General features: G+C 42.9%; 1 long non-coding RNA gene across 2 annotated transcripts in view; it reads left to right on the forward strand.

Annotated features, from left to right (window-relative positions):
• The first annotated feature begins 1621 nt into the window (after positions 1-1621).
• LOC111260256 (uncharacterized) overlaps positions 1622-16238 on the forward strand; it is a 16717-nt gene continuing 2100 nt past the window's right edge. Inside the window, exons 1-3 of one of the 2 annotated variants that reach the window (XR_002680208.2) lie at positions 1622-1953; positions 11076-11214; positions 11883-11963. This is a non-coding gene — a long non-coding RNA (uncharacterized LOC111260256). The remainder of the gene's footprint in view (positions 1954-11075; positions 11215-11882; positions 11964-16238) is intronic. The other variant, XR_002680207.2, reaches the window with a different exon arrangement.

Genomic DNA, 16238 nt, shown 5'->3' on the forward strand with positions numbered 1-16238 from the left:
ATCAAACAGCGCTACCGAGTCAGCTTACATAACAGTAATATGGTTCTTTGCAATGCCATTTTTAAACATTTATTGCGTGTTGGAGCAGAAGCGAGGCTCGTTGCATTCGGCCATTGTTGCATTTTAAAACACTCTGTTCTATGGCTGTTTTTGGCTTATTACGTTTTCCTCTAGACCTTTTATGAAATATCGCTTAAATATAGACTCGTCTTAATGCTCGACGAGTTCCTTGCACTCTGCCCTTTTTAAAGGTTTTTTTTTTTTTATAGTATAGACAACACATCACAAAGTTAACGCAAGTAGCTATCCGTTTTTAGCTGGTTTCCTAGGAAATCGTCATACTTTATATCGATAACGTTCATTAAGTCATGCGTTGCTACCTAGAAGCTTACCGAGCTTTTGCCTGATTTTGTTTGAATTTTTGCGACTGGATGTACAATATTCATATTAAGAAACACGAGATCCCTTCAATAGCATGGACTCGTTTTTAACCAAACAAAGCAAATATACCCGTATATCCATACATTAATAACTAAATAAACTGCTATGGTGCATTCCTACCTTCCTTTAATCTAAATACCCGCATTTAACCTGGCTTCACATATTTATATTGTGTTTGCTATTTTTTGTTATTTTGTTTTTATCTCTATATGTACTGAAGTGGAATTCAGTATCATAGCAGATTTTGTATTGTCATCCGTTGGCCGGGATTAAATTCGTAATAGCATTTCATTTTGTTAGTAAGTAAGTTTTTACTTCCAGGATGTTTCTGTTTCAGGATGTTACCGCATGTTTTCTGTACAAGCTACGTTGTCCTACCATCGCACGCAATATAACACATACAATGGTGCTGTCAAATCACGTTCGTGTGAATCCGTTATTGTGTGAATCTGTATTTACAATTTACCTGTTGATTTCTTTTGCTCCGAACACGAACTGCTGCTTTTTCCCCACTTAGCTTCTTTGTTCTGTTTACTAATCGACTACAGTTCAAAATGGTAGATGGCCAACATACCTGCCTCCATTTGGACACTGCCTTAGATTTTGTCGTAGTCTGTGACCTTCGCCAAATCAGTAACTGTCAATACTTCAATAGCCTTCAATATTGGTATACCATAGGGACCTTCATGTCCTTCGAGAAGCTGCTATCAGGGCCATCTTTCCCTTTCCGAATATTCTCTGTAAAATCAGCGTTCCAAAGAGCGAAACACCTATTTGGAAAATCATTGTTCCAAAACCAATTCTGGTGGTAGAAGATATAGCATTTACTACTTGTGTTAGTCCTGAGTTGTAGATAAGACATCATTTTCTTAATGTAAAATAGCGGGGTGTCAGCTTGGGTGTCATTAAGTTCGACGACATTTAGTCATTTATTTTATCACGTGTACAGATTGGCGCCTGCTATTACAATTTAACTTACTTATGAATGAGCTCCTTAAGGACGATAGACGGCTTACGGTGATTCTTCGGTCTTTTTCACTAACCATCACAATATGTTAATCAACATATCGAGGACGAACCATGTGAAATGTTCGGCGCGAAAGCGGCTTAAAATTACTTTGAAATTGGCGCCTTTCTGCGTCTTGTCGATCGGTACACAGCGCGATAGTCATCTGATAATAGGTAGATAGAGACAGACAGACGTCATGGACCTCAGCCAACTGATATGTTAATAGAAGTTCATTTCCCTGCGGGGTTTTAAGGAGCCGTTACCCCCCAAGGAGGCTGCACGCTGCAGACAACCGGCCGACGTCCCAATTACTCTATCGTGTTCCGTACGAAAGGCACACGGAGTACCGATGCGAACAGTGGCTGTCGTGATGACAGAAGCTGCAGTTGAGGGTGGTACAAAGCCACCACACTGCTGCCAAAACGTTTAGCAAATCCGTAGACGTGTTCAGAATCTACAAAACATTTTGGTCAAACTATACTTCTCCTACTATTTCACTGCAGGTTTGTATGTTGTTTACGGTTATTGTATCTCAGACGTAACTCTGGATGTGGCTACTTATCCCTAACATGTCCAAGGATTATCCTGGTCAATCTGATGACAAACTAAGGGACCGTAAGTTAATGGACACCGAGCTTAGTATTTAAAAAAGGTAAATGCTATAAAACACCAAATATATAATAGTTTACAGCAGTAAATAGCTCCTGCCTATAGTAAAGTGGCCTTGAGGCTACACAAGCTAGCCCTAACGGACTCTCGTCCTGTGAACCTAAAACATATAAATGAAAACTGGGAAGTAAGTACGTCCTCATAGTCATCCTCGCGCCGAGAAAAGCACTTGTGTATCGCCAGGTCATTGGTTTTGAACTTCAAAAATAGCCACTATATAACTATACAGCTAATATGTCATATGACATGAAGCCAACATCTACAAAAAACACAGATGTATATTAAGTAAAATGTATATGTGGCAGCAGAACATTACGTTAGAGAAAAGCAGGTGACAGTAGTTACCCAACTGTTAATTGCATCATGGTCTCATTTTTAATGGCATCTTATTGTGATAGTGTTTACTGAACCATCAATCAAATTAATCGACACGTATCAACTAAAAAACATTTTCGACCGCCATGCTTGTGCTAGAAAATGTACGCTGGACAGTGTTTATTCAACGTTGGTTCATCTGCACTTAAAGTTTGTGTAATATGCGGCAAATATGCCGTAAAGCGCGAGATCGTTGAGTGTCGTATAAGTGTCAACCGTTTGACGGATGTTCGTAAACCACATACACGTCCATTTCGGTCCACGACGGTTATATCTTCTTTGGGCTAATTCAGTCTTAGCGAAGGTCCTGTTTTTCTGGCCGAATAGGCCTTCATACATGATGGTAGGTAGCCAATGCCTGCAAAGTAAGCAATGCCCCCCTCATTCTCTACCCTTTCCAAGATTTCCCTGTGGCCTAAGCCCTATACACACGAAACCTCATCGCCCGCCGTTAGGGTATATCAGTGCCGTCACGCCCTTGCCGCACCGTACCGTATGTTAGTGTGAAGCGAACAGGCAGCGGGGAAATCCTAGGGAGAGCTGCCGGTAGTAAATGAGGGTTGAAGACGCTTTGCGTGCAGGCAGGCAGGCGGCCTAGAGCCGCGTATCTTCAACGTCTGCGAAGTCACGTCGTGTTCCCGTATAATCTCATCCTACACACCGATCTCCATCCGTGACACCATTTCAACCCTCGCTGGATGTCGCTGATCTAACTTCGTCTCAGCCACCTTAGGCTCTCTTGGTATCTTTTGCAATGGCGCGGGCTCGTTGGCTTCTTGAAATTCGTCGACCAACCGGTCATTGTCCAGTAGTCCACACGGCATCTGAAACGAGATTGATCGTCGCTGCCTCTACTTACATGTCGTACGCGCAAGTTTCGCATGGTCAGCATTGACGGCTGATGGTCCAAGGGAATGTATGTAACGTAATATATATATATATATATATAATATATATATATAGGACCTGTAACAAGTTTGCCTTAATGGCAATACTGTTCATTTTTGTGTACTGTCATCGCTTTTTTACCCTTCCTCTACGAACGCAGACAGAGCAGAGGATCGACATAGAGTGTTGATATACGTTTCATCGCTCACTCGCAACAGCTATCCACCACTAGTATCTTCAGATGTTGGCCCTCAGATGTTGGGACAGCAGTGGAAACGCAGAGGATGACGCAGGAGCAACGAATGCCCACAGAATATGGCCTTCTCCGTTGTCATAAACAGGCACGCTGACACCCTCAACGGCCATAAACGGCGAAGCTCACGCATGGTTTTCGCTTGTTCTTAAACAACAAAATCGACCAGCCCAACTATCAAATGGTTAGCGTGACCGCACTTTCTGCTGTCTTGAGGAGGTAGACTTGAAGGCGATGAACAAAAGCGTTTAATGTTGCCTTGGGGACCAGAATTGAGCGGTTTTAAGTAACGACCTGAAACTAAACAAGCATATGCATGGCATTTATATATACCGTACCATGACGAAATAATTCCTAAATTTCCGACACGTTTCGGAGGATGTTAAGATTACCCTGAATTTACTAAAATTATGCTAACACGCTTTGTCTATAACGGGAGAACATCAGGTGAGTCCACCAAGACTCACCCCGGGTAGGTCTTCTGGTGAAGGAAAATTTCTGATGCTATATGCAAGGGATGATACTGAGGATTTGTTTACACAGCGGGAATAGCTGAATGAATTAAAAAAAAGGACATTTTTCTACCGATGTAGGGCATCCTTTCGGCATCTGGAAATAAGTTTTAATACTAAAATAAAAAAAAATCCTATTAGATTGGCTTTGAGCCAACTTAGTTTTTGTAATAAAATATGTAGCCTATGTTTAGCATAATTGTAATACTAAGCATAATATTAATTATTAATAGTATTAGTCAGCCGCGATAACTTCATTTAACTATCTCATTTGCAGCCATTTAAATATATATATATACATATAGTAAATCGCATAATGAAATTGCGTATCTGTATTTTGTTTTGGTTCGCATATTTTTTATTGGCCCGTCAGTCCTATCTTTCTTGTGAACAATTCTTCGTTAGATAAATGGACGGGAAGTGCTATTGTTTCATGGTAACAACAACATGAGGTCGATATCGACGATGTAAACCGGTGACTTTCCCACCGAGCTCTTAGCTCTCTACACGGAGGCGCAATAGAAGTAAAATACAAGAAGCCCATGGAACCTGCCTGTTGAAGAAAAGGGCGAAGATTTTACATCGCTGACCTGATAGGCGATTGTTATAGATGACGGTTGATGGTCATCCGATATCATTGAGATAGCTGTTTTTTCTGTTGCTACTTCAATCCTGGCCGCTTCAATGGGCGAGAAGAGGCCTAGCTCCCCCATCGGTGTTTTTCGGGTGTCTCTAGCCTGGCCGTCACGCGTTCCTGGTGCGTTCTTCCGTTGACTCCTATCTGGCCAGCAATCTATCTCGACAACGACGACAGGATGCGTTCGATCGGTGCAGGTCGAAGTCCCTTCGTCACCTTCTTATGCTACTAGTCTTTACTAGTGAGTCTTATAGCATTGGTTTCTTGCGCTCAACCAACGACACACAGCGTCTAAAGCGGTACAAGGCGTTTCCTTGCCGAAGGGATTTTGCTGTCCACTTTCATCGAGTTTCTGTTCGTTCAGTGGGCTTTCTCGGACAATTCAACCTTTGCCGCTAGTGTCAGGGAGATTAGGTTGGCAATAGGTAGCAGCACAGCCGCTAGGGAGCGGCATACAAACAGGGGTCAGAGGTCTTTGCTACCGCGCTGTATGTTGACGCTCCGACAGCGGGACACAAGCAGGGTCCTACTTTACAGCGATCCATCCGACATCTCGGGAGCAGGTCCTCTAACTGCGCATGACAGAGAGCAAAGGTTTCCTATACTTATAGATCCCTTTCGCAAGGCTTCTTATCCACAATGTCCGCATTTGGCTTGAAGCGGTCAAACCTTACCTCTTGGCGGAGTTGTGGCCTAACTTATACCAGATTGAAACAGCAAGTGAGCAAATAGAGGGTATACATTTGTCGACATACGTTTTTAATTTTGATGGAGGAGTGACTGATGGTCAAAAATATAACGGCTCCAAGCAACCGTAAGTGCAAAGTGCACATGCTCTATGTTCGTTTATTTGCAAAAAATACTATGAAAGCAATACTATTATTACATATTGAATCCCTAGCAAATATTTAATTCTGTTAAGTCGGCTACCCAGGGTATCCACATCTCAGTTGATTTTTTTGATTAAACGTAGAAACATTTATATGACTAACGGTGTTGTGGTACCTACATGGTATATCATAGAAGAATTATATTTGTATCAATAATATATTTCTGGCCGAACTTAAACGACGATTAAAAGGTTTTTTTTTATGTTTTCCTATGGTTTGCAAATGTATTTGCTTGCTGGGTCGTCGAAGTCTATTTCTTAGTAGAGCATATGCTAACATTCATATATAAAGCTCGTCCTTCGTAACTGTTAACGCAAGCGCAAATCGTACTTGGTTTACAATTAAGATGGGTCTTGCACCGACCGCAATATCTGCATCGTATCCTTTCTTCAAATCCGAAAACGAAGGGCCCAAGGGCCATTAATGCTCCCAACAAGGCCATGCCAAATCCGTATTGTCAGCTCTTTATTTTAATGGACGATCATTCGATCAGTATTATAGGCTGGCTACACTGTGTGAATTCATTAACCAATCGAACTTTCCTGTTGTTCTCCAGTAGGTTAATAAGTGCATTTGCATTGGTTCGTTATATTGTATATCCGTGGGCTTTCGTCGCATACAGCTGGTTACTTTAAACACTACATAGTTGCATAGAATATATGACTCCAAACGGAGTCCAAAGCGAAGTCGGGCACAAAACACGAACACGGTTCAGGGATAGCCCGCGTTACCCGCCTCTTCCGGAAACTCCCATTGCTGAGTCATTCTGTCGAACCGAATAGTGGCCTGCCACTGATGGAGATTTGCCTCCGCCTCTTGCTAGTTATCGACTCGGTATCCAGCCCCACTGACTGTAATATTAAGGTAGTACGCCATTCTCGTGTTCCCTGCTCATGTCACAGAGTTCGCAGCGGTAAAACAAACGCGAAAACACTAAGGCTGGACTACTCCAGCGGAAGTCTGGCAGGCCGCATTAAGGTGGGCCTGGCTAGGAAGCAGGCTAAATATGTTTGAGGAGTACCCTCTGGAGAAAATACACCAAAATCGGGCGAATGTGAATGACAAAGAGAGAAATAAAGCGGTTCCAGCAAACTGCAGGAAACAGAACGATGGCTTATGGAAGGCGCGGTTCAGCCCATCTTTCCTGTTTGTCGAGCCTATCTCCGATGGGCGGCACAAGTCCTGGCCACCTTCACACAGTTGTCAGCAGGTACCTAATAATCACAAACTGTAAAATACAAATCGCTCACAAGAAAATGTGATTGCGTACGGCCAAAAAAGTTGGCAGAAGATTCCGTCGCTACCAGAAACAGCCTGAAGGCAGTTTGCTTGCAACATACTTCCATTAGATGTGGAAAAGATGCTGCTAAAAATTAGCAACACAACTTAATGTTCTCGTGTCCGGTGTATCTCTGAATTTGCACCCGGGAAGGAGTGGCCTCTTTATCGTGTAACAACCGCCCATACGGGTAAGCTTCTACGATCTCTATTGAAAACAGGCGTCAATGACGGCGCTGTCTTTAGAATGTAGCGCGGAAGAACCACTGAAGTCAGTTGACTCAGAAAAACAGCAGAAGAAAGAACGAAACTGGCTGGAGGAATTGATAACCAATGGAAAATTGAAGGCGATGGCCTTAGGACGGACGTCGTTGGGTGCTAAAAGTTGGCTACTGTGCTCGCGCCTGCATTCAATGAATCAATGAGAACGACAGCCATGGCAGAGCTCCTGGCAGCGACAACTACAACGGAGCCATCTCGAACGACTCTTAGCTCATTCGAATGAACGAACAGTGTTTAATAAAGGAAGCAAGAGGAACTCTTCAATCCTATTCATTCATCCACTCATTCATTGGCGGACTATACAGGCGCTCGAACGGCGGTCATGTCACAGTAGCTGAAGCTTCCACTGGTGAGCTCTTCGTCGTCTTCTCCGCAAGATCCTTGCAATTCTTTCTCACTTCTTGCGCTTGATTGAGAAGTAGAGTTGCTCGAAAGTCGGGATTGTCGACAGCTTTTAGTCGAGCAAGGCACCCCCCTTCAGCAAACCGTACGGCCTGCTGAAAACTCAACCCTCGACCTGGATCCCCAAAAAGGTTCTTGCACACTAACGCGCTCTGTCTCTCACTCTCTCTCTATTAGCCAAGTGGCGACAATGCATCGGATTCATAGACGTGTTACTGGCGGGGCGTAGACCAAGTAGATATGCGAAAGCACGGGAGTAGAGAATCCGTCGCTGATCCGACCACAAAAGGTGTTGTTAGTGCTAAGGGATTACGGCCGGCGCACCACGAATAGGTCTGCTACCGCTGCTTCGGTGAATGTATCACGCCAGCAAATACCCCTACGCTCAAACGTACTGTGGCATTTACGGAGTAGTTTGGGCACTGACGCTCCGCATGCTTAGGCTGTCGGAGCAGGGTGTCAAAGCGGCCTGTAACTGAAAGACTCTCAAAAAGGAGACAACGCTTCCAGACGAAGCAAGAAGTGCTACGAGCCACGAAGAATAGCCCGACCAGTACGGTCGGTAACATAAAGCAGTTTGAGAATATATCGAGTGTTACCGCAAGATAGCGACTCCAAGCCAATACCTTACCAACCTGCTAGTCCCCGACTTCCCCGTCAACCGTCCGACGGAAGCAGACAGAGACTGACAACACCTCTAGGGTTGGTCTCTGTCACTCTGCATTGCCACCCCTCAATTGTCCCCAGCCCCCTTCGCCTTTCTCAGTTTACTCCTCCTTTCTCAGACTGTGCTTAGCCTGCGGCACCCGCACATAATACTGATACGACCACAATAGCTTGATAAAGGTTGCCAGCCAGCCACGGCGATTCAATACTACGACCAATAAAGTGGTGGCGTTTGGCAGCGCTTTTGAATCTACGAATACTGTCATTCGCACAACCCCGTGTCTCGACCCAAGTTAGCGCGGATGAATGGGCAAGTCAAAACGAGGATACTATACACACTTGGCCTTTCTTCTTGGACATTTCTTCGGACTTAATTCTCCTTTGTTATTTATTCTCAATTTTCAAACCTTAACGTCATATATATATATATATATATATATATATATATATAGAGAGAGAGAGAGAGAGAGGGGGGGGGAGAGAGAGAGAAAATAAGGCCACAAATCTGTCAGTATAAAGGCAGGAGGTTTGCCTCAAGAATATGAGGGAAGATCACCTGCTGTCCAAAAGCTTCGTTTCGGACAACCTTTTGATAAGATTATTAAACTTGCTTGGTTACCAGATTGAAGGTTTATGCATGACGACTGAATATGTGGCTCCCAAAAACATAAAAGCAAATTTTTATGCGCCGAATGGAAAGAACCTGATTAGGAAAAATGTCCTTATTTTGGGTAAGCACAACGTTTCAGCCATTGTCTACGTTCACTGAAAGAGGCGTTACGTGGTTACACTTCATATAAAAGCGTATCTGTTGCTTATACCGAACAAGAATTACGATGGAACTGTGAACGACTACGTGTCGTATGGTAGGCCACATGTGTTTTAGCCAGACGGCGTACCCATTTATACGAACAAATTAGTGTATGGTTGACTGAGAATCATGGCACGTCCTGGGACAAGGACTAATGGACATCGTACAGCCGAGATATGAATCTATTGGATATATGTAGGGACGTGAATGAGCAACAGTCTAATACATCTTCGCATAAGAACGTAGATTGACTGACTGCCGCTATTTGAAGGGCGTTCAAAAATGCCTTGTCATCCATCTTTAGAATGGCTTAGGACCCGAATTGCAACCTTAATCGAGGCGAACTGCAGTTACCTTTAATCAGCTCGTCTGCTAGAAATTTCTTTGCCGATTGTTGAAACGATTTCATATAGACACCTGTTTTCATTTAAATCCAGTTATAAACAACCGATCTTAGTGCTGCCCTAATATATACCGAACCCCCCGAATATATGATTACATTTGCAAGGATGTTTTACTTCTAACTGGCATTTTTAAACCCATTATCTACGGTATTTCGCATTCAATAAAACATAACCAAGTTTGTTTCAGTACGTGTCATTAAGTTAAGTACTTTCTTCTTTCTTGTACTATGTAATCGTAATTAATATTCAGTAAAGAACGCGCTATTTAACTATTTGCTCGAATCGTATCGAATCCGGTTATGAACTCAGACCTCTACATCTAGTTCAGATCTGCCAATATGAAGTCAATGACAGCAGCAACTTACCTTAAAAGACGGCGTTTGAGGTACCATGAGGAACATTTAGTAAACGTGATCCACCCAATACAAAACACCGTTGTGTTTAAAACAGATTTATTGGCGTAGTGTCATTATACAATTTTGTGAACACCTAGAGACTTTTAGGCAAACTTAGGATTTCAATCAAATACGTAGTAATCATATGGAAATTAAAAAAAAAAAACGGGTTGCCTTGCCTACACTGCCCCGTCGGGCGATTTAGCAATGGAACATATTGGTTAGTTTAAGTACAAACATATCGTAGTTTAAGTAGGGGAAAAGGGGCCGAATAAGTTTGCCTGACGAGGCAAGCGTTCCTGTCAAGAGAACGTCTCCTCAAAGCGAAAGGTTGTATTGCATTACGTTGGTCGGGCCAAAATCCTGTGCCATCGTTAAAGGAACTGCTGTTGTTATCGTTGCTGCTTCTAGTGTTGCTGATGTTAGACGGGTTCACATATTGCACGCTCGTGCGCTTAGTCCGCTCCCTGAGCCAAACGTCCCAACTCGTGCTTTCTCAATCTCGACTTACTCCGGCGGATTGCAAAAGTGAACGCAGGAGAAAGAAAGCAACCACACCCGCTTATATTACTGACACTATTGCTGTATACTGCAGTTGGATACTATGGCCACGTCAGAGCAACGTTGTGCGCCTCGTCCACAAGAAAACGAAAAAAAAGAAAGGAAAACGCGAATGCCTCGGAGGTATTCAGGATGTGCGTTGGAAGGAGGGGCGCGGCAGTGGAGCTGGTTTAATAAATCCTTTAGCGGCTGCAGCCGACTTTAGCGGCACAAGGCTAACGCATGAAGCCAATGGCTTCTCCAACGAGCGTAAGCTCTGGGTGCTTATATCACAGTTTCTGCGATCTTCTACGTCTCTGCACGCGGCTGAAGATAACCATCACCGTTAGCAGCAAACATGCAAATGGCGCCTTCCGTAACAGTGTGAATGCATGCGGTTTAGCTAGATGAAAAGACTAATGAATTACGTTTTATGAATTAGGAAAAACTTAGCTATCTTATCACATTTACTATTTCGTTAACTTTATCTTTATCACAATGCAAATTGTTCTGTATTAAAAAAAATATTCAGGTTTATATAATAGTATGTTGGGGTTAGTTGTAGCTTCCGACACATGCTCTAAAAATCGGTGATATTATTTCTTAACCTTCTTTAATTGTAGCGTTATGAACCTAGCAGGACAAAAATTCGTTCGATCACCTTCTTTATTGGTCTGCTGCATCTAAGCGATGCCAGTTTGAAAGGTGACCCCGGCAAAAGCATTACCTATAAGGATTATATTCGAAAGCACAAAATAAAAGGTGAGCATTTATCTCACAATTAAGTTGCATCATCACAACACGCATAAATCCAGGCAAAAATAAAATTATTTTAGTGGAATATGTATGGTTCATATATACGAATCTGAAACCTATACCATAAGAACCATTTGCTTGAATTGAAAACTTCATAGTTTTCAATATGAATGGTGTCCCACAAAAAGATCCAAAATATGGAAGTTTACCAAATAGGCCATACTCTGAATTTTTAGTTCGTAAGTCATCATAGCTCTCACCAGTTACTCTCGAGAGTTCAAAAAAACCATAATCCTGAAACGGCCGCTGCCAAGATTGTGCAACTCGGAGAATTCCGCCCTTGAAAACAAGTGGAAAGCAATCTTCGAGTAGAATAGCAGTTTATAGTGTTACATTATGCAGCCGATCCATGGTTACACAATTCAGTGCTTGGTCTTAGCCGGTAGTTTTAGGACGACGGACACCGTATAACCAGATCGAAAGTACAGCTACAAGCCTTGTAGATATATACAGTCAAAGGCTTTGTATTCTACTAATTGAGTGACCGTAGTTTGTACCGAAATACACGAAAGACGCACCGCGTAACGTTCTAGCCACATGACGCCAACACCGCTATCGCCATCATTGCTGTACGCTACTCAACAGTGCTGACAAGACCCTGATGCCCTTTTCAGGACCGCTGTGGAAACCTCCTGGGACCGTTACTTCTCATGGTCACATTGTAGCATTCCTCCTCGACCCGTAAGGCAGCCAAGGTTAGGTTTCCCGTGCGCAACATGTAGAATTATGAACTGATTGAGAGCCGACAATTCATGCCCTAGCAGTAGTCCTATATAAGCAAGTTCCCTTACAGGCATACTACGTTCGCGCACACGTGATGCAAGATGCACATGCTTAAACATTCATGCGAAGCTAGTACCCCTTCCGTTCTTCCTGTCTCCTGCTGGTAGTTATAGGCATTGTTTCAGGCACCGTTCAGGCCAGGGTGGCAATTCGTTCGTATTGTTTTGAATTGTGCTATGCATTAAGTTGCTGTATACCTGTACCTAACACCTATGTTGGCTTCTATACACTCCTTACGGCTCAGCCCCCTCCCACTGGTTAACATTTCCGTCATGCTCCTCGTGTACAGAATTCGTACATACACATAGCAACATACAGGACAACGTTAACAACAAAGGAGCGATATGTGGCAATGGATCTTTGCTACACTGTTGTAAGATTTACGGGAAATTTTCACAATGGATTGTCTGCCTTATGCCGGTTTTATCCCCCACACAAACCTCGACGCCACGTGCTATAAGAGTAATTGGAAAAGAGTTACGTCTTTCTTCGCTGAAACACAACGTATGTGATGACGTGGGTTTAGTTTTCTATTATTGCAGTTGTATTATTTTGAATATAACAATCAATTCGGATTATCATTTTGGCAGACGTTGAGTGAACCAACTTCATAGAAAATTACATGTATCGAGCGCTTCTACCACTATATGTTCATCAACAATGGTAGCGTAAGATCTATGAGAACCGTCGTCATACATCCAGATACTAATTGTGTAGCAAAGCGACGTCGGTTAACCTAGAACATGCCTGTTAAAAAAGATAAAGGAAAAATAGAAAGAATAAGAAAATAGAGATGCACTGATAAGGTGTGCACTGAAAAAAAGTACTATAAGCCCCGTCATAATGTGCACTTCATAACCGCTCGTTGGATAGCAGAATAATGATTTAGGCATTCGAAAACAGTATCGTCTCGATCAGCTTGCGGGGTACGGGCTTGTTATGACGCTTCTGAAAGTGCATTCAAAAGAGAGTCGCCCACATTTGTCGCCTCCGTCTGTTTAAAGGTTCAGGTCTGCTATCGGTCATTGGTAATAGGTTCATTTAGCTAATTTATGTAGCAATTGCGAGGAAATAGAGTTATGATGCTTTCTTTTATGGTTACGTCGAAAACCTACATTCAAATATACATCAGACATACGTTTAATGTTAGCCCAATTTAACTGAAAATTAATGGTTAATTACATTCGTCAGACTTGAATACAGGGTTGACAGCTAGCTTAGGGATCTAGGGCGTAGAAAAGCTATTCTAACTTTATTTGACAAAAATTTGGTCCGAAAATAGAAGCGAGAATACTTTAGTAAGATACTTAGTTAGCGTACAACTTCCTGTTTTTTCAATTGTGACGATAATAGCTCTAGTGCAGTGCGACTTCCATGAAGCTTGAAACATAGATGTTCATCATTTGAGCCTAACTCTTTCACCAGAGCTGCGGGTATCGCTGCATTTGCTGGATGTCTGGGGAAGCTCTGGAGGACAATGGGGGTGGACAATGCAAAGCACAGTAAAAGTTCATTGTGTTCAAAAACTTTGTTTGTTGATTCATCCGTCGTCCATTCATTCTTTGTCACTAGCACCCCCGTCGCGGTTGCGGTGGGTGGTGTTAGTTGTTCGATTTCGCTTTTTGTTTTATTGTTACCGTTATTTTTTTCTCCCTTTGACATGTCTTTCAACAACGATTCATTAGTGCTATCGTTCATTAGAACGAGATTTCAGTCATTCACGCGCTTGCGGCTGTTGTGAAGACCCCGCACCCCTGCAAACGCTCGCCACTGCCCTCTGCACAGTCCCCGAGTAGCTGTGTTTTGAACCAACCTGTGCAAGCAACTGTGTGCTGCTGTTACTGGCTTGCAGTTACAGCTCATTTCTCTCGCTCCCTTCCCGCACTTCGTCTCTCCGAGTCGCTGTTCCGCTCCGACCGAGAAAAGGCCGTTATTCGCTAGCGGTGTAAAGGGCGTAAACGTTGTGGTTGCAGACGGGATAAGGGCCAGTTAGGAAAGCCAGCGAGAATCGTGTGTGCGAGAGGTATTCTGTCCGCCGTGCGGAACAAACCGACGGATGCTCGCCGGTATATGTGGTAGCGTCTAAAGAGTTTTGTGCTGGCTCGCAGATCCCCGTTTAGGCAGCATCATGAAGGGGCTCCTTGAGGCCAAAACAGTGGCCGGCGCGCAGTAGTGTGACTATTATACATTGTATAAATGTTCGAAAGACAACCGGTAGACCCAAAGACCGAAACGACAAGAGCGTGCACACGTTGAGATGTGATAAAAAAAATGCATCCATATAATAAATGGGAACAAGTCACGCGAGCGGCAAAGCAGCGGAGGACAAACAAATGAAATTATATACTATGTCTGAAATAGGGGGTTGTTCTCGGCAATTGAAAAATCGAGGGACACATTTGCCGCAGCGGCGGTAACAACCGCCAAACGTTGCTTGTATCTAACAGGACACCGATGTGTCATGATCAAAGAGGTGCAGCCAGGCCAGTGGCCCACGGTTAGGCACAAAAATTGGGCTAACTTGTCCTTGTCAGCTTAGCGATGCGGGAAAGACCTCAATGTCATCGATGTTGTTATAATGAAGTCGTAAACAAGGAACGTGCTCTGGCTTTCATGTTTCCCTTTGGAGGCATAGGCATAGTCGTGAGCATGCCATCTAGTTGTATTGGTCTTTCAAGGTCTCCTAGCTTGATAACCTTTGTACGATGGTGGTGACCAACATCGCTTCAAGCGTAATGACAGGAGCGAGCACCTTGTAATAATAAATCGTCACTTCTTCAGTATACGTTATCGAAATATGTCATAGTAACAATATACGGTATTTTGCACCCATTTGTTATTTCCGTGTAAAATGCATCTCAATGAAAGGAGTTAGTAACAGGAATGCGAACTATATATTTTTTAAAGTCGACAATACAAAAATGTTGAATAGTCCGAGGATGAACTAATAGAGTTGGCAAGCGCCACCGACCGAACAATTAACTTACACACTCAAAGTAAATCAGTATTGAACATACCATTTAGTAAAAAGTATAATTCAACACGTGTTGCTTCACATTTGGCATGTAAAAATAATGCCGACTGCCGGCTGTGCATCAGTCAGCCTGGGCCACAGTGTCTATCGAACGAATGTTACATAAACTACTCTTTTTCTAAGCGCTTGGTCATCTTTGTATTGGCACTTTGTATGTATTTCGCATACCGTTAGCACGAGATGCAAAAGGCTATTTTTTTCTTTTAATAGTAACTCTTTTATTTAATACCGGAAACACCGGCAGAAGTGAAACCCAACGAAATAAAATACGCGACTTTGATATAAAGTATAGTAAAACCGCTCACGGCTCGTTTACTCTGATGGTGTATCATAGCGCCATTTTGAATTAGTTCGTCGATCAAAATACGTAATCAAAATACGTGTCAAAAGGGGAATCTTACATCGTAACGTAAAGCGTAGTAGAGCAATGTGGCCACACGTCGTTGATCCGTTGAGCTACAGAATCGTGTACGCGATCAGCGAATCTGCGCCGTCTGCTAGATACTTTCTAGACTTGGACATTAGCTACAAGTAGAGTTCGATCTCTTGTCCTAGGGTGAATGAAACAATAAATTCGCAAATCATCTAGCCTAGTATAAAAAAGTGATCATTAAAAGATAGTATTTTTAAAGGAGTCAAGAGCTAATGCAGAGATTTGCTAATTGACCAAGTGCACGTAGACTTTATAGCTTCAGGGATGTGGTCAAGCGAGACAAGGACTTTTCGTTTCTTTTCATTTTTTTTTTTCTAGTTTTACTGTCGTGCCATAACAGGCACAGAAGAACGAACGGAATCACCTTTTGCATAAAACAGTCCCGTTTTTTTTCTTTGTTGTTTATGTTGTTGAATAAATAGAAGTAAAACTTTCAATTAAAAAAGAATTGCTTCAGGCTAAATGTAGACACAGTTAGAAACTCGCTGTTATTTTTTACCGACGATCGCTCAGTTAAGCCTAACTAACAGGGAAACTTTGCCAGACAATGTAGGATATATTAGATTGTGATGCAGCTGAGGCCACCACCGGCTTTAGGCCTATATGTCCGCGTACACAGCAGATAATGCAAAGTAAATAGCTAACGGCAGTGGCTTGTTGTTTGTACGCGCAACATTGTCCACCAGCGCCGCCACCCCTCACGAAATAGCGGAATAGATA

Source organism: Varroa jacobsoni, unplaced genomic scaffold, assembly GCF_002532875.2.
Source record: "Varroa jacobsoni isolate VJ856 unplaced genomic scaffold, vjacob_1.0 scaffold_417, whole genome shotgun sequence".
NCBI classification, from domain to species: domain Eukaryota; kingdom Metazoa; phylum Arthropoda; class Arachnida; order Mesostigmata; family Varroidae; genus Varroa; species Varroa jacobsoni.